The 18,756-nt window shown below is 36.3% G+C and overlaps 1 protein-coding gene across 1 annotated transcript in view; it reads left to right on the top strand.

Moving 5' to 3' along the window:
- CHSY3 (chondroitin sulfate synthase 3) overlaps positions 1-18,756 on the top strand; it is a 224,477-nt gene that overhangs the window by 137,950 nt on the left and 67,771 nt on the right. The window lies entirely within an intron of this gene.

Here is an 18,756-nt window from a genome sequence, read left to right as displayed (position 1 = left end):
TCTTATAATATTAGGTAAAATCTGAGAATGTAAACAAAATTTTAGCAATTATTTAATGTATTCCTTGGAAAACAATCAAGTCAGTATGTGCTGAGCCGAACAGATTGGCTTCTCTTTAAAAAAGACCATCTGTATTGTTTCATTCCATTAATACCTAAAAATTGTGGGCAGCATGTAGGCAAAAAAGAGCTGAGTGGGTCCGAGATGCTTCACTTACTGTATGACCTTGGTTAGTCTTTTAGACTCTCCAAGCCCTTGTTTCTGAATTGAAGATTATATACCCCATGGGCATAGTGTGAGGATTAAACTAGATATGTTGTGTAATATCTGAAAACAGCATCTTGCACCCAACCTGTATTCTTTTCCTTCCTTTTAAAATATTTGCCACAAAGATGTAACAGAGGAATTAAGGAAAGCAATCCCAAGTTATTGCTAAAACTAGAAATTCTCTCTGTTTATCTGTCTTTAATGAAAAGTAAATCCTCAAGACATTCTGCACTGAACGTAATCTTTCTCCAAGCATACCCACAGCCTGGTGTGTACATAATGATATTTCTCACCTGAGTTCAAACTAATGCAAACCCAAGCGTTAGCATTAGTCATCGCCATTGGAGGTTCATGGAATTATAATGATGACGGTCACTGTTTCAGAAGCCCAGCAGAAATAAATAGACTGCTGATTTAGAGTTTATGTGTTATAAGGAAAAGAGCTTTCATTAAAAACAAACAGACAAACAAACAAACAAATAAAGAAAAATTATGGATGATCGTAGTATGATTTAATATATTTTTTTAAAACATGAATTCTCTGTAAAAATTAATACAAGAGATTCTGGCAATGACAAATTTGAGAAGCAGTTACTAATATAATTTTTTCAGAGATAAGAAATCCAAGTCACGGTAGAGTTTGTTTCAAATCACGTGTTTGGTCTAATAAAACATTTTCTCATAATGCTTTATATTTGGTACTGAATGCTATGAAAGACATCTCTCTTCTATTGTTATGATAGTTTATATAAATAAATCTCATTAGCATTAATCCATAAAGAATCAGACCAAATTTCTTGTCTACTGATATTTTTGAAATAACTTTTTCCCTATTGAGCATATTTTATTTTATCCCCAAACAGCGTGGTTGAGTAGGGGTGGAGCAGGGGTGAGAAGGCATGTTTACATGTTTTTGGCTGTGCTTATAAAAAGTCTTCCACAAACACATGATAAACACTAGTTTCCCAATTACAGAAGCGGGGTGCGTTTAATTACTCGCATATACTTGAGTGACAGGAGTTCTCCTGAGAGGCTGGAGAACATTTTTTTCAAGACAATTTTTTTAGAGCAGTTTCAGGATCACAGCAAAACTGAGGGAAAGGTATAGAGACTTCTCATGTACCACCTCCCTCACACAAGCACTGCCTCCCTTGTTATCAGCACCCCTAACCAGAGTGGTACATGTGTTATAATTGATGAAGCTATATTGACACATCATTATCACCTAGAGTCTGTAGTTTACATTACAATTCATTCTTGATGTTGCGAGTGCTATGGATTTGGACAAATGTGTAATGATATGTATCCATCATTTTAGTATCACACAGAGTATTTTAACTGCCCTAAAAATCCTCTGTGCTCTCCCTATTTATCTCCTCTGCCAACCTCTGATCTTTAAGAACCTTTTTTTTTTTTTTTTTAAGAAGGAATCATGTTAGTCATAGAAACAGGGTGACAAAAATAAAGAGATTCAGTTATTTTCAGTGTTACAAGTTCCCATTGATCACAGTATGGAAGCATAACTTGCCCAAGATCGGAATATTTGTCTCTCCCTTTCTTAATATAACAAGTGATTATTCAAAAGCACTATTTGGTCTCTTTTTCATTATTTTATTTTGTATTTGGGAGTTGTGCATTTGATCACCAGTAAAGCTAATTCATTTCTCAAATCCCCAGGGACATATGTGAGAATAGAGCAAGTACTGAGCTGGTAAGGCATCTTTTTCACTTGATCCTGTTCTATTACTTTCAAAGTATTTCTCTGCTATGTTAGCCTATTACGGAAATGTACGTGTAGGAAAATGCATTCTATCTTTTTCTTTTCTCAAAACTCATTTCCACTTTCCTAAGACTAACAATTCCGTGTTCTAAGCAGGTATTATTCCTTAGCCATAAATATGACAAGAAAAATATTAAAACCAATGTAATCATCACATGTGGTAACATCTAACTTATCTGGCATTATTAATGAATTATATAAATACAATAAATAAATATAAATGAATGTTTTAAGTAATATTTCCTTCCTTGCTTTATAAATTTATAAATATAAATGAATGTTTTAGATAATAGGTATATCCTTGTATGCTTTTTCATTTTAGTAAGTTTTCTCCAATGCATCTTTCTAAAATGCATTTATATTTCTATAACTTCTTGAAATATATTATTCTAATTACCAGCAAACATTTTTATGATTCACAAACATTATCATAAGAAATATTTTTTGTCGTTTTATTTTTTTTCTATATTGAATATTTCAGGAGTGTACATTTTTTGGCATTTTTATAAATAGACTCGTGCTGGTTTTTCTGTTCCCTTTTCACTTTTTCCTTTTTTACCTTTGAGACTGTATTCCAGTGTTTCTCTCCTAAATATGAAATGTGTGTTTTTATCAATCAAATTGCCCTACTGCCGACCCCTCCTATTTACCTCTCTTCTCTTTAACCAAAGAACTAATCGTGTTATATAATTTAGTTACAACAGAAGTTTCCTATGGTCTAAGAGTGTTTTATAGTTGTCTTAATATAATTTGTTATCTCTATGATACCCTTAAGGAGTCCCTTTCTCTACTTACTTCTGGATTTATGATTATGTTTCAGATATTTGAAATTACTGGAAACTTACTCTCTTCAACAAGTGGGAATTTCTTCCATCAGACTTTTAAATAGGAAAATTGTTAATCAAACAATGCTTATGGACATGTGATCTGTAAAGCAGCCTTGAAGATATCACAAACAGCTCACTGTCAGAAAATTTGTAAATCAGAGCATTTTCTATCCTGGTTGATATGGTGTTTCTTTATTCAACTGAAAACTAATTTTTTAATAGATTAATTAAGCATCAAGTGACCAAAAGAAAAATACATTGCCTTCAAGTTGGTATTAAAATCTTGCTTATCAATCATTTCAATTTGAAGTGGTATGAAATGTGCTCAGTTATAGAACCTTAACTTAAGTTTTCAGTCAAATCTTATCTATTTGCAACAGTGGAGGCACAAGTATTGATTGAAAAGTATTTGCTGAACTGTTGTTTAAAAGGATGAGCGTGGTCTGACTCGATCATGCCTATTTGATTTCTTCTCATCTATTTTGAAACCTGTATTCCTGTCATTTATCTGTGTGTATATAATTATATACATCTTTCTCTCTGTGGATCTATGTAGGCAGATGCGTAAGGAAATGCAGAGCTCTGTAAATTGGCATTCACAGAGTCTCAGTGATAAGGGAAATGGAAGCTTATTATTGCCAGCATGTGTTCAGGTAGCAACTGTGGGCTAACAAGGTTGTTCATCCAATATTTACACTTCAGTGGGAACATGCAGTTGTAACTGATTTATTGAACTAGCTGTACCCAGTAAGGGGCACGCACCTCTATTCTTTCAAACCACCATCTTTTCTTCATGCCCCAGGCTAAAATCCTTCACAGGTCCCATGGCTTTTGCATTTACTACAGGTACTAAGAAGTGAGATTTTTTTGTTTTGTTTTTCCAGGTGATAAAAAGTCCATTCCAGACTAATATCAAAGCCTCAATCTCTTACTGAATTGAGTAAGTTCCTGTCCTCACCTGCTTAGGCCTGACTTGGCATCTTCATCCTCTGCCCACTCAGTGGGTTGCCTCTGCTTTGGGGAGTTGGGTGAGGAGGAGGGAGAAAGGGCACAGTGCCAGTGCCTTCTGAGAGAGCTAGAGATCCAAATGCAGATTCTTTTACTTTTGAGGTGCTTTTATGGGTTCTTCTAATAGCCCCCTCTGGAGTCTTCCAATTTCCTGGCATAATGAAGCCCCCTCCCGTTGGCCCCGACACCTAACTCCTTCTCAGTGCCTCGCTCCCGTTGCTTCTCTCTTGGTCATTTCTCCCAGCCATGGATCCACTTGAGTAGAGTCACTCTTGGGAAAACACAAGGTCGACTCCCTCTCTCTCTCTCTCTCTGCCGTCACCACGTGACTCCTCACTCTGAAGGCTCTAGGTCTACTGAGCATTTAAACATTTTCAGCTGTGAACTTGTACCAATCTCTGCACTCTCCATACTCTGGGGAATGGCTATCTCATCACAGTACCTATGCATTTCTGTCCCTGGTCATTGCATTCAATGCCCATGGACTTGAATGCGCATGATTTATTTATTCAGGATGCACACAGATAACACGGAGATGTTTCTATGCAAGAGCACCATGCTCGTGATGTCACCAGTAAGAGAGAACAAAGCAGCTACTTAATGAGACGTGCCTCCTCTCAGATCCACACTTCCCAACATGGGGGCTTTATAAATCCTTTTTTACTTTGCTTTTGCTTGTGAAACAAGTGCATGAATATACCATTTGAAGCACGTTGTTAGTAATGCCTGCTAGAAGCTGTCTGGAATGTGGGTGCTTTCTTCCCTTTCAGATCTTTTTTTTTGGGGGGGGCAGGGGGGTGGGGAGGATGTTCTGTTTATGAAGTTTTTATAATTCCTGTTTACCAGAAATGAATTTGGACCATTGCCAAAAGCACCAGGTCTGCTGTTTCTGAACTTTTTTTAAAAGAAAAAAATTCTTTGCTTTTGTTCAGTTTAATAACATAGGCTTTTGCTTTCCTCTTATCAGAACTGTGATTCAGCCCTTTTAGTGTATAATTATCCCAGGATCCTCGATTTGCTAAAGTGAGAATCTCTTTATTTTTGTCAGAAAGCAGTGCTGTTCAGCTTTGGAAATCTTTTGGTACATTTTGTTTTCACTTGTGCCTTTGAGATCCTGAATGTAAACACACAAATTGGAATTCCGACTTGGTAAAGAGAATTAATCTTGAAATAAATTAACCAAAAAAAGAGGAAGAAAATTCTATGCAACCATTGCCTTATCTGCAAAACAGCTTAAATGTTTGATGGCAGGACTAGGCCAAATGATCTTTTGACGATCCTTCTGGGTCTTAGTACTATAATGTAGGACAAGTACATGCCATCAGTACATGCTGAAAAATAATTGTTTTTCACTTCTTTAATTTCCAGATTCTTTATCTACAAAAGTCATTATACTATTAAAATTGATAGACGCATTATATGATACAACAGTGCCTAAAACAAAAGACATGAAATAGTGCTTGTTTTTTTGAATAACACATTATATTTAGATTTTTTTTAAAATAGTGCTTTAAAAATTGCCCTTGAAGAAAGGGTGGTTCAAGAAATTTTCTTAAAATTCCAATTTTACTGTCCTCTTTGCAGAGTTAACTGGTATTTCTAGGTACCCCATACTTCATAAAGGTAACTAGCCTGGGGTTTAAAATAGGTGCCGTTAATGGGGAAGATGCCTATTTTGCTGACTCCTGCCCATGCCAGGTCACGAGCAGCTACATTTGGAAATCCCCAAAGAGGGGTCTGCTCTCATTGGGTCTCATGAGCAAACCCAGTCTGTGACTGTTTGGGATCTGTCATTTTCTTCCTCTCTGTTCCTGCCGCTTTGAGTGAGGTCAGGGCTGAGTCATGTACAGGCCCCGCCCCACCCTCTCACCCCTCTGCTGATGCAGCTTTTCAAGGGGGGAGGGGAACCTATAATCATTGAAACCCTCAGAACACTGACTGGTTCCTTGTATAAAACAGGGGAGAATGTTTTTCTCCCTGTCCTGCTACATTTGTCACACTGCGACAAAAAGATTAGTTTGGGGGACATATTTGAGTTACAAATGCCATAATATAGAAAGTTCTGGCAGGCCTACTTTACTGGTAAGCCAGACTTGCATAACTTGGCCAAAACCCCTATGATTTCAGCATAGTCTTGAGCTAGGACCTCTGCTATGATGATGCTTAGGTTTGCAGCTTTCTTTACTGTAAAGCGTAGACCCAAAGGGACTATCCACTCTCTATTCCTAAGATGGAGTGTTCTTCGGATTCTCTGGGTACATTTTTAATGTACCCAGGACCTTCCTGACCATCTTTCACCTTCTATATTAGCCTTTACTATGATCTGAAACATTTATTATTCAGTGGAATTTAGAGCATTTTCTTATGCCTACTGTTGGAAGGCTCTAGAGATACAAATATGACACAGGCATGGTTCAGCCTTCCAGAACTTCTACAGTCTGTGAGAGTCAACCACAGAGAGAAATTTAGACATAACAGTGCAAAAATGTTGCTTTGTTGTTTTTGAAAAAACAAATATTATTTAGTTTACTTGAATGATATAACTACTTAGAGGTTATTTGGAATTATGGTCATTTAAAAATTTTTAATATTGTTTTATAAATATTAAACATTGCTACTACCCCATAAGTAGAGTTCACCATCACCTAAGAAAATATGTACATATACTATGACTAATGATAGCTATTGTTATTATTATTATTATTATTATTACCACCATTACTATTATTGCATGCTTAGTTGTACTTGGTGCTACATATGCTTGAACTTACTTAATTATTATAACAACCTTGATAGTTATATCTTATGTTGCCCAGGGCAACCGTAAACTTTGTGCTCTGGACATTACCTTCTCTACTTGATTATGCCTAAGGAAGCAGCATCTTCTCAAAGAGTGTTTCTTTTTTATCCTCATATCATTTTGTAGCCACTGGTAGTAACTACCAGGAAGCACACTGAGAAATTGCTATTTAGGCATAGAAAAAATCCACGAAATGCTAATCAGAAGTGGTTTTTATTTTTTATTTTTTCTGCTGACTAAAAGTACTACATATCTATTTTATTTCCTTCTCTTAACACCTAACCAATCATTTGTCTTCTATCCCTTTTTACTGTCATCCACTACTACCCACAATAATAAAAAATAATATACATACAAAATGCACGAGCCATTGGGTGTCAGCACACTCTCTAGCGGAGCTCGGCCTGATAGATAAGGCAGCCCTGCTAGTGATGTTTGACTGCTTTCCCCAAACAAGTCTTCACCAGGTGGAGGAGGAAGAGAGCAGGCAGGTATTTCCATTCCTTTTCTGAAAATAGTGATGCTGAATAAGGGACCGCTCAGAAGATTTCAAATGTAAGCATTCCGAGTAGGAAAAATTAACAACAAAAAAAATTCATAGTGTAATTTTTTGAGCTGTTTAGATCCAATTAAAGTCCTAATCTAAGCATAAAATAGTTTAGAACAATGGCCTCTTGAAGCTTTACAGATTAGGCTTTTTCACTGCACTGACTTTCAGATGCATTATTATTATAACATGGTTAAAGTGCTCTATTTAATTCTTATTCATTCCAAACCATATACCAGGATAATTGAAGCAAAAGCTTGCTTTGGTTGGGGTTTAGGGAGAAGGGTTGTCTATCCAGTGGTAGCGTGGAAAAATTTGGGAGGCGATGAAACGGTTCTGTGTGGAGTCCATGCATTTATCAAGATCCATAGAACTGTATACCACAAAAAGTGGATTTTACTCGGTAATTTTTTAAAAATCAACTAGGAGTTGGGGCGAAGGACAGCATGCAGATGATGACAAATGGCTCTAACTATATTACACATGAACCGCAGAGCCATATTGAAGAAGATGGGGAGAAAGGAGCCGACCTTAGGTAACTTTGGAAAGGAGCGTTTTCCATACTCTGTGCTGACGATCAAAAGAACTGTACACAAGCATTGTAATCTGGTGTGTGAATTTGTTTCTCACAGGCGTATTCATAAGGAATTCTGAAAATAATTTACTTGTATACAAGAGTAGAGTAAATAAGTAAGTATATCATAGATAATGAAGGCCAGATTTTTTACTGTTAGAGTAAGAAGTTACAAAAGAGAAAGGAAGCAAAATGAGCACTAGTACTGGGTCAGAGGTAGAAGTATCAACGTGAATGTGTAAAATATATACATAGAAACAGATACAGAAATATAGATGCTTGTGTATGCATGAGTTAATATTCATACATATATTTCCTCTCTTCTCTGAAGAAACTAGTATCCGTGATTTCACCAGTAGCAATGAGCATACTCAGTGCCCATATCTTTGTTCTCAAAGATCATTCTGTGATAAAAACAAAACAAAAACAAAAACAAAAAACTATGGGTCCTTGGAGAACTGATTGTTTTCAGGATTGGGCAGAGAAAATACAAGATGAGTATAGAACAATTTATGATGCCACAAAGTGAGGGGTGTAAAAAAATAAGGGGACAAGAGATGAGGCATATTGAAGGGAGCACGGGAACCAACCTGAAAGGGCATGAGCAACAAAACGATGATAGTACTGGATTACAATCCCAAGAAAAGAGTAAATATCCACAAGCCCATACTGATACAAATAAGTAAATAATTGAATAAATAAATAAGGGGGCTAAATAACAACTCTTCCTTGCAGAAGAATTCCACTTATAAATGTAAAAGGAAGGACTACATGAGAAATACAAAATTATAAATAGAAAATCACTATTAGAATACCACAGTAGTTGCTGCAGGCAAGTCCACCAATGGATGCTAAAGTTAGTGGGCAAATGTTGAAGCAAAAACAAGAGATCTACATAGTCTCAAAGTATCTCCTGCAAAATACTGAATAATTACAGGTAGAAAAATAGTATCTTTAAGTTGCACAGTCTTGGTCACCACTGTCTTTGCCAAGATTGACATCACCACTAATACGTATTGTCACAATGAATTCTCTGATATGATGCACCAAGGACACATCTGTGTGGTATCACTCTAGATAATACATCTTAATTTTATCATGAGGAAACATCAGACAAAGAAAAATTAAGGAATAATCTACAAAATAACTGATTACTACTCTTCAAAGTTCTCAAGGTCATGAAAGACAAGGAAAGTTGAGGAACTTACAGACTCAGGGTGACTCAAGAAGCCTGACAACTAAATGCAATATTGGATCTTGAGTTGGATCCTGGAACAGAAAGATTACATTCCTAGAAACACTGGAGGAATCTGAAGAAAGTCTATCTTGTACTTTAGCAAATGGGAAAGTACAAAGCTCTTAGTTTTTATAAATCTTCTATGGTCGTGTAAGATGTTAACAGAGTAGAAGCTGGGTAAAAGGTATATGCGAATTCCCTACTCTTCTATAAGTCTAAAGTTATCTCAAAATAAAATGTTTTTAATTTTTACTTTTTCCTATCAAATGTTCTTTCCATAATATGATAGAAAAATTTTACCAGCTTTTTTTTTTCAGTTTTTTGTTTGTTTGTTTGTTTTTTAAACAAATGACCACTACCTGTAGTTAGAAGCAATACTGTCATCTTGCATTTGTGGCAGAATTCAGTCTCTTCATCTCAAGTACAGAGCCAGTTACTTCCCAATGCTCTTAATGGGGAGATAGACCTAGAAAAAGTGCCTTGCCTAAGACACTATATCCACAAATAATAATTTCATTCTTTTATCCTTACAGGATTGCTATTGCTATTGCCATTGCTCTTTCTCCTGTTATAATTTGTCATCTATAATGTTTTGGTATTTAAACGCTTTTAAGGGCCCAGTCTGGTTTTTCGGTCCTCTCATGGGCATGTACACACACACACATATAAACTGGAGAAGTTTTCTTCGATAACCTTATGGCTTAGTTATAAATTTGCTAAGAGATCTGGAATTAGTGATTATCCAAGGAGCCCTAAACTGCTAGATAGTGTGTAAGTCATAGTAGAGTAGGCTATGCATTTTCCTCTGCTTGCAGAGTAGTCTCTTCAGAGCCCCTGTCATTTTAGAGTGACCCTTCTTAATAACCCCAAAACAGCTATTAGGTATATCTAATAGTCTGACCAGGGCAACCAGTCAGCCAATATGGCCAGGCAAGCCTTGCAGAAAGACTCCCACCTTCCTCTTTGTCTCCTCCTGGGTTCAGCCTCAGGGAGGGACAGTCCAAAGCCTGGCTGCCATGGCTTGTTTTTTCCTCTTAGTATATCACAGATGAGCCTCTAGGAGAGATTAGGACTCTCCTGCAACCCGTGAGAATGACTTAATTGAGAAAATGCTTCTTCAGGATTCCACTACCTGCCCCTGGATGCCTTTTGGGCTTATCTCTGGTGTTTGGATGTTCAAAACACTAGCCTGACATTTTAGCTTTGTTTAGTTTGTATTTCAGATTCATTTCATGTACTTATATGTTAAAATGCCTGTACTATTTTTAATTAAATGTTTTATTTTGAGATAACTGTAGATTCGCATGCAGTTTTATTGCATGAGTTTTCCCTCAGTGGAAATATCTTGCAAAATGTTAGTACAGTATCACAACAGGATGTCTTAGTGCATTTGGACTGCTGTAACAAAAATACCATAGACTGGATGGCTTAAATAACAGTTATTTCTCAGAGTTCTGGAGGCTGGGAAGTTCAAGTTCAAGGCACTGGTAGATTTGGTGTCTGATGAGCACCGGCTTCCTGGTTCATACGAGGCAGGCTTCTCGCTGTGTCCTCCATGGCGGGAGGGGTGAGGGCACTCTTTGGGTTCTCTTCTGTAAGGGCATTAATCCTGGTCATGAGGACTGCGCCCTCCCCAAGGTTAACCTCTAAGTTCTATCACATTAGGGATTAGGTTTCACCTATGAATTTGGGGACACAAATGTTCACATGTAACACAGGGAATTGGTACAATCAAGACATAGAGCATTTCCATCCCCCGAAAGACCCTCATGTTTCATTTGTAGCCACAACCACTGCCCTCCTGCCCTGCCTGGTCCTTAATCCCTGGCAACCATCAACCAGTTCTCTATTTCTATACGTACTTAAAAAAAAATGTAATTCATAGAGAGAGATTGATTTGCCTGCTCTCCAATGAAAAGCAGTCTCTCCTTTACCTTGGAAGGTAGATACTGCCACATACATAGACTGCGCAGAACTTTAATCTGTCAAGTTGGGTGTTTGTGAGAGTTGGCACTCATGGTTTTGTGGTAAGTTCATAGGTCTCAGCACCAAACAGGATCCAATTTTCACCATACCTGTGTCTAGCTGTGTGACCTTGGACAAACTGAGAGACTTCTCTGAAATAAAGTTTTCTCAACCCGGATGGGGGAAGAACAAAAACAAGAGAACAATAATGACATTGACCTTAAAGTGTGAGAGAGAACTACATGAGATGATTTAAGTAAATTACTGAGCACAGCAACTGGTACATACTCATTCTTCTGGAACTATTACTTGATGGAGGTGGCTCTGGCAGAGTTCAGAAAGTGAGGAAAAAGCAAGTGAAACCTGAAAACCCAAATTCCTAACTCTACTTTCTCAGACCCAGGAGAAAAAATTTCAGATTTATACAAGATTATGCACCTCTTTTGATTATTAAGATATTCAGAGAGCATGAAATTAGAATTAAAATTAGAAAGGATCTTTGATCCGTATTTTTAACTTTGCATAACAGTGAGTGGTGACATTTGCTTGTCATTTTCTACAATCAGAACCTAACCATTAGTGTCTTTGAAATTTTTTAACTGTATTAGAATTTCCCTTTTAAAAACGCTTTTATTTTACAATGTGGGCTTGACTTGACTTTGCAGCATAACCCTAAATGTGCACCTGGACAGATTTAAATCCATTCTCTACTGAGCGTGCAGATCTCAGGAGCAGTTGGGCAGAGCAGTGTCTGTAATTGATATAACATATTGGTAAATCAACATATTTATTTCCCCCTGGTGAGTCATGCAGCTGTATACGTCTAAAAATAAACTTTAATTCTACCTCCCACAAACTGGTTTGAAGACTATCTGCTAATGTTTGTTTGGCAGTTGATAAAAATGGAATAATTATATTGAATTTGTTTTTCTTTTTGGCATTTCCAATGTTCCTTTCCAAACAGGTCTCTTTGGGAAAATATTTGCAAGGCAGTGCTTTCCAGGTCTCCCCCTTCCTTTGACTAGAGCAACATAGAAGCAAGGAGATGTGTTCATTGTTAGTCACATGTCCTTTAACCAGACATGGAGCACATTTTACCCAGGTGACAGGGGTGTAGTGGCTGTGTAAAGTCTTCTAGAATTCTCAAAAATGCCATGGTTTAACAATGACAATGAAATAAGAATTTCAAGTGAGTTAACATATTCACACATGAATGTGTGTAAATGATTTTATTTTAAATAAGAGTTATTCTTTTTATATGAAAGCCCTTACTTATAAAAGTGATTTTGAGCATTTCATCTTTTTATTTCTTTTATACCTGTGTGAGGAGGTATCTATTATTATAAATTGTATTTGTGAGCCTAGAGTTGGTTCAGACAGAGGCAAATGACAAAACATTCATTCTCAGGTTGAAATCATGAGGTAAGCTATGGCACAGAAGAACCATGTCTATCTCTTGAATAAAAGCTTTCAGAGCTGCTTGGTGAGTGTAGCAGAGGCTCTGGCACAGGTTAAATCAGGCTCCGTCACAGACTAGGCAGAATCTAGTGTGATACTTATGGCTCACCTCTAATGAGTCCCTGGGCATCTGCCATTTATTCTTTATTTTATTTGAAATGATCACAAGACATAGAGAAAGTTTTGCAGGTTAAAACTTAGAAAACGTACTGTATTTGGAAAAACATCAAGGATTGGTGGGCAAATATTTTTATGAGCACAGAAACAAAAAATGGGAGTATTCATAAAAAGAGAAAGATAAAAAGGAAGCTTTCAATGTACTCTGAAGATTTAGACTTCTAATTCATTTATATGTTTTCTGTTTATATATACCTATTTATCAAAGTATCTAATTGTCAGTTGATTATCCATTTTTCTCTAGATCCCACCTAAAGCTTGCAGAGACGAGCCAAATTTAGATCTTTTAGTGACAGTAGTTAAATAAAGTAGCTGTTATTAATTGAGTGCTTATTATGCTCCAAGCACTAGATTAAGTGGTTTGCATTGATTGTATTATTTAATCCTCAAACCAACCCTATAAAGTTGATATTTCATTAGAAATAGTACAGTAAACTGAGGCTTAGAGAAGATAAGTAACTTAACCCAAGTTGTAAATATTTGGAAAATGTATACTTTGTAAATGTGTGATTATTATCTCATTCTTCTTAAATAAGTCTTTAAAAGGCATGATTTGTTGACTTGTTGATTTAATCAAACATCAACTATGCCAGTAATGAAAAAGCTCCCTTCAACTTTGCCTTGAAATATAAATGTTTTGCTTATCTTATCTGGTCTAAATTTTTCCAGTTGAGTTGCTCCAAGGTATAAACTATGTCTTTCGATCTAAATATACTAAACAGCCCCTAAAGTGCTCTTTAATCGAAAACTAAGGCTGATAGCAATTGTCTGATAGCTGGGGTATCTCTAAAGAGCTGGCATTCAGCAGACTCTATCTTTATTCTCCCATTTTCTCAGTAGTAATCACAGTGCTGCAAAATCTTGAAAACTCATCCATGGTTTTGTTTGTCTATTGAACATTGTCAAAGAGTAATTTCAACCAGATTAATGACCAAATGGGTATTACCTTTTCCTTTCTCATTTCCCCAAAAGAATAATATAGTATACACTACCCATCATCACCATTGATCTATCAATTACCACAAACTTCTGAAAAACACTACATGGCACAAAAGTTTTTCCTGGAAAAAAAAATTGCCGTAAAGACATGACAGTATCAATTGAGTCTTTAAGATATATTTTAAATTATATCAGTCTTAAAGAAGATTGGTTAAGTATCTCAGATACATAGCTCAAGTAAGCCATTGTATTTGGAAAATTCACATATAAGTACACAGTTCTGTTATTATGTAATAAATGGATGTTGGGAAATCACTTAATTGCAATTACTTTCAATATTTTGATTTAGGAAGTATTTGAACTGCCAGTGATCGAAAATTAAGCCACATTAACTCTCTGTCATTCTTCAATTTTTTATGAGCCTTGTCATGATTCAGTTGCTCCCTCTGCATTAGTTTTAAAGGATCATATTTCCAAGAATTGTTTTATTTTGCAGCTTGTAATGGATGTTGAAAATAAGACTGTACTAAGAAAAACAGCATTGTTTGTAGTATTATTACATTGAAGTGCTTCATTATTACATTGAAGATGTCAGTTATATTTTTTCACCAAGATATTGGTCAAAGGGTTCAAACTTCCAGTCATTATATGAATAAGTTCTAGAGATCTGATATAGAGCATAACGGCTGTAGTTAATACCACCATATAATGTACTTGAAACTTTCCAAGAAAGTAGATCTTAAATGTTCTCAACACACACACACACACACACACACACACACACACACACATATGTAATTATGTGGGTGATGGAGGTGTTAGCTAATCTTATTGTGGTAATCATTTTGCCCTGTATAGGGGTAACATCGCATTGTACACAAACTTACACAATGTTGTATCAGTGATATCAATAAAGCTGAAACAAAAAAGAAACCACACACACACACACACACACACACAGAGTTGAGCTCAATACTACAAGTTTTAAATTCAATATATTTTTCTTGTTCCTTAACTTATTAATACATCGGACTTTAAAATCTTTTGTTTGAAGATTACCTTTTTTATCATCAAGTTTGAATACTGGTTTCATTAAACAACAGTAAAATGTTTACTATTTTAATAAATCAATGTAATTTGAAATTTTTTAATAAATTAATATAATTCAAAAACCTTACTGGAAATTGACGACTGAGCTTCTCTTTTTGTTTAACCACTTTCTTCCTACCAAAAAAAAAAATTCAACCTAGTGAACAGAAATATTTTCAGTTGTTTTATCAGAAACCACGTTTGCTTTATGAGTAAGACAATGAAGCCACTTTTAGATGAGGCTAGTTACCATGCTGGTATTTAAGTACGTACCTGATATTTTATCTGCTAGATATAAGAGCATGATTAATAGGATGAAATAATGTTGTGACCACAAATAATTCTTGGATCTAAAGCCAAAGCATAAGTTATGAATACGGTTTAACTGGAATTTAAACTTTTACATATTGGCCTGGTTATGGAGAAGGAATATGGGACGGGTGCCAAGAATCTTCTTGCCCGTGTTATTTCAGAACTTTATTCTGCTCTCTTTCTTATCAACCTTCTTACCTACATGTTTTCCTAGCAGCTGATTCTCTGAGAAAACCATATAATGACTCCAGCCAAGTGTTTCAGTTGAGGATAAAAGTGTTGACCAAGTAATTCAAAGAGCAACAAATGGGTTATTTATTTGCCTAACTGAAAAATGAATCATATGCCCTTTTAGAAAAATAGGACTGCTTAGCTTCCTGATGCCTAGATGCAACTCTGGAGTCAGCTAGATGAACATATGGCGGAGACTAATTAAGATATCCCTACTGGGAACAAGCCACGCACTTTCTGAGCCGCGGCTAGAATGTTGAAAATTTCTAGCAACAGCATATTCTGTGGTCTTGTTTAGCCTTCTGGCTACATTTGCAAGTTGTGTGACAAACCTTCTTATGCAGGAAATGGGCTGTACACAATCCAGAAGTGAAGGGATCTGTGGAATTCTGAAATTAATATATTATAATGATTATATTAGAATTACCAATGAGATTTTGCCTCTGTGGTATTATCCAACATTGAGAGCAGACAGTAAGATAAATGTATGAAGGCTAAGTACATCTTATGAGGCTTGCAGAACTGTTTCCTTTATGAGCTGCAGTTTCATTACTATTACGATCTTCTTTTTATATGTTGGTTCATTGACGTTCCATCTTTCTGCTGAACATATTCTGGACCTAGGAAATTAGGTAGCATTGTATTCTCCGATATGTTAAGGGAGAAAAATCTCACAGTTGAAAGAAAAAAAAAAAGGTATGTATGAGTATGTCTGTATAAAATGTTTTTCTTACTGAAAATATTATCTTTTTGTGTGAACAGTCTCAAAGTACTAGTACAAATAGGGAATTCTTAATGTTATGCATAAATTTACCTGAGGGCATTGGCTTCTTACATCTAGGCAAGACTTGCTTGCTTTTTGCACTTGCATTTTAGTCTGTTTAAAAATATCATCCTAAGTCTGGCTTTCCCTTGCTTTGTGCATGGCACAATGCACAGTTCTTGAGCTGGTGAAGATCTATTGTTTGCTCTGTGATAATTCATTAATAATGGGGTTGCCAGGAGTCCCTTATGTCTTAAAAGTGTCATATCTTAAAAGCAGCAGCTTGTTCTAGGCAGAGAGTAAATATATGTCGATGGACTTTAAATTTAAGCACTTCTTTTTCATAAATGGCAAAAGCATCTATTATATTGGTAGTTAAACTTGAAAGCACATTTTTGTGTTAACTTTAGCTTTAGTTTTGTTTTGTTTTTTTTTTAAAGTTGATTTTTGCTTTGGGAGGCTTACCTTTTACTGCTTATATCACCAGCCCATAAAACTCAGCAGAGGTATAGATGGTTTGATTATTCACATTAATAAAAAAATAAATTTCTAGAATTTTTGCCAGTAGATTAAAATTGAAGCTGTTGATTAAACTCATATTTTAGCACATCTCACTTGTGATGTTTTCTTATGGGAATCCTTTCTCACAAAAGAGCCCTCGCACATACATATGTGGCTTTAGGAATGAATTAACACTCTTAATCAAATTAACTAAACCTTTTTTCACCTTCCATCTTCCATCACAGAAATGTACCTTGTTGATGAAACATAATGAGACTCAAAGAGAAAAATCGGAGGCTTCAGGGATAGGGAAGAAATTATCTCTTTTCAGGAAAGACGTAACCCCAAAAACCATAGCAGAAGTCCAGGGCTCCTAGTCGCATAGCATGGGACATTAGGTAACCAGAGAGAAGGAAGAGCAGTGTCACTAGCAAAGGCATGGAGTCGGGTGATTAGCGCATTGGACTTCGCATGACATTTTTTTAAAGGTGCTATCATGGGGGCCAATGTGAGACAAATAGGATGAAGCCAAGCTATCAAAGGCCTCAGTTGATAGGGGCATTCAGGTGAGATTCATTGAAGAACCATTTTTGCTGTTTGAGCACTATGGCCTGAGTCATCTTTGGAGATGATTAAAGTGACAGCAACGTGGCGATCAGTTAGAAGTGAGAGTGTGAGTATGAGAGTAAGTGTGAGCTTCAGGACAGCCCTGGGCACATCCTTTCTCTCTTTTGGCTCCCTTGCCTCTCTTAAAAGTAATTTGAACACTAGAATTTCAGAACTGCAGGATACTTTTATTTCGGAAAGCTGATGTTTAGATGAAATGATTGTCTCGCTACCGGAGTGGTTCACTGAGATAGAAATGGTCCCTAGGTAAAAAGAGTTTGCCATTCATTTACTGTTTCACGTTGACATTTGCACTGTGGCATAGCTTCTCTGAGTCAATCTAGATCCAGCTGTGTATAGTTGACCCTCAAACAACACAGGCTTGAACTGCATGGGTCCACTTATACGTGGATTTTTTTCAACATTAAGTATATTCAAAAACTTTTTAGAGAGTTGTGACAATTTGAAAACACTCGTAGACAAACTGTCGCCAAGAAATGTCAAAAAAATTGAGAAAAAAGATATGTCACGAATACATAAAATATACGTAGATACTAGTGTATTTCATTATTTACTACCATAATATATGCACAAATCTATTACAAAAAGTTAAAATTTACCAAACTTACGCACACAGTTACAGATCATACATGGGGCCCTTCTCAGTCAAGAGAAATGTATGCAAATATACAGATGCAGTATTTAAATCAAAACTGCATAACATTAGTACACGTTGTACTCCTGTAATAATATTGTAGCCACCTCCTGTTGCTGTTGTGCTGAGCTCAAGTGTTGCAAATTTCCACTTATAGCACCATGGCACACTAATCATCTCCATGTGAGCAGTTCGTCTCTCCAGTAAACTGTGTATTGCAGTAAAAAGTGATCTCTTGTGGTTCTTGCATATTTTTCACCATGTTTAGTGCAATAGCATCAACCTTAAATAACACCCTGGGATCCATACAGAGTGCCACTAGTGATGCTGGAAGTGCTCCCAAGGAGCAGAGAAAAGTCATGACGTTAAAGAAAAAGTTGAATTGCTTGATGTGTACCGTGGATTGAGGTCAGCAGCTGTGGTTACCCAACATTTCAAGATAAATGAATCCAGCGTAAAGACCATTGTTAACGAAACAAAAGAAAATTCGTGAAGCCATCGCTGTATGAAAACTTTGCACTTTTTGCTAAATACTTTTTTATCTCATACTGAAGATGCAGCTGTTATGTGGGTGCAGGATTGCTGTAAGAAAGGCCTACTTATAGACTCTAATGTGATTCGAGAAAAAGCAAAGCCATTATCTGACAACTTAAAGCCAAAGGAAGGTAAAGGGTCTAACGCCGGAGAATTTAATGCCAGCAAAAGATGGGTTGATAATTTTAGAAAGAGATGGCTTAAAAAATGTCAAGATAACAGGAGAAGCAACTTCTGTCGACTGAGAGGTAGCCAACAAGTTCCCAGATGCCATTAAGAAATCGTTGAGGAGAGAGGATATCTGAACAGGTTTTTAATGAAGACAGAGTGCCCTGTTCTGGACCAAAAAAAAAAAAAGCCACAAAGGACATTTATTAGCATGAAGTTAGCACCAGGATTTAAGGCAGGAAGGGATAGGCTAACTAACTCTGCTGTTTTATGCAAATGCAGTTGGGTTTATGATCAGGGCGGCCCTCATCTATAAAG

This window comes from Pteropus alecto, unplaced genomic scaffold (assembly GCF_000325575.1).
Source record: "Pteropus alecto unplaced genomic scaffold, ASM32557v1 scaffold78, whole genome shotgun sequence".
NCBI classification, from domain to species: domain Eukaryota; kingdom Metazoa; phylum Chordata; class Mammalia; order Chiroptera; family Pteropodidae; genus Pteropus; species Pteropus alecto.
Note: the sequence above shows the minus strand (reverse complement) of the source record. Positions and strands in the feature narration are given on the sequence as shown.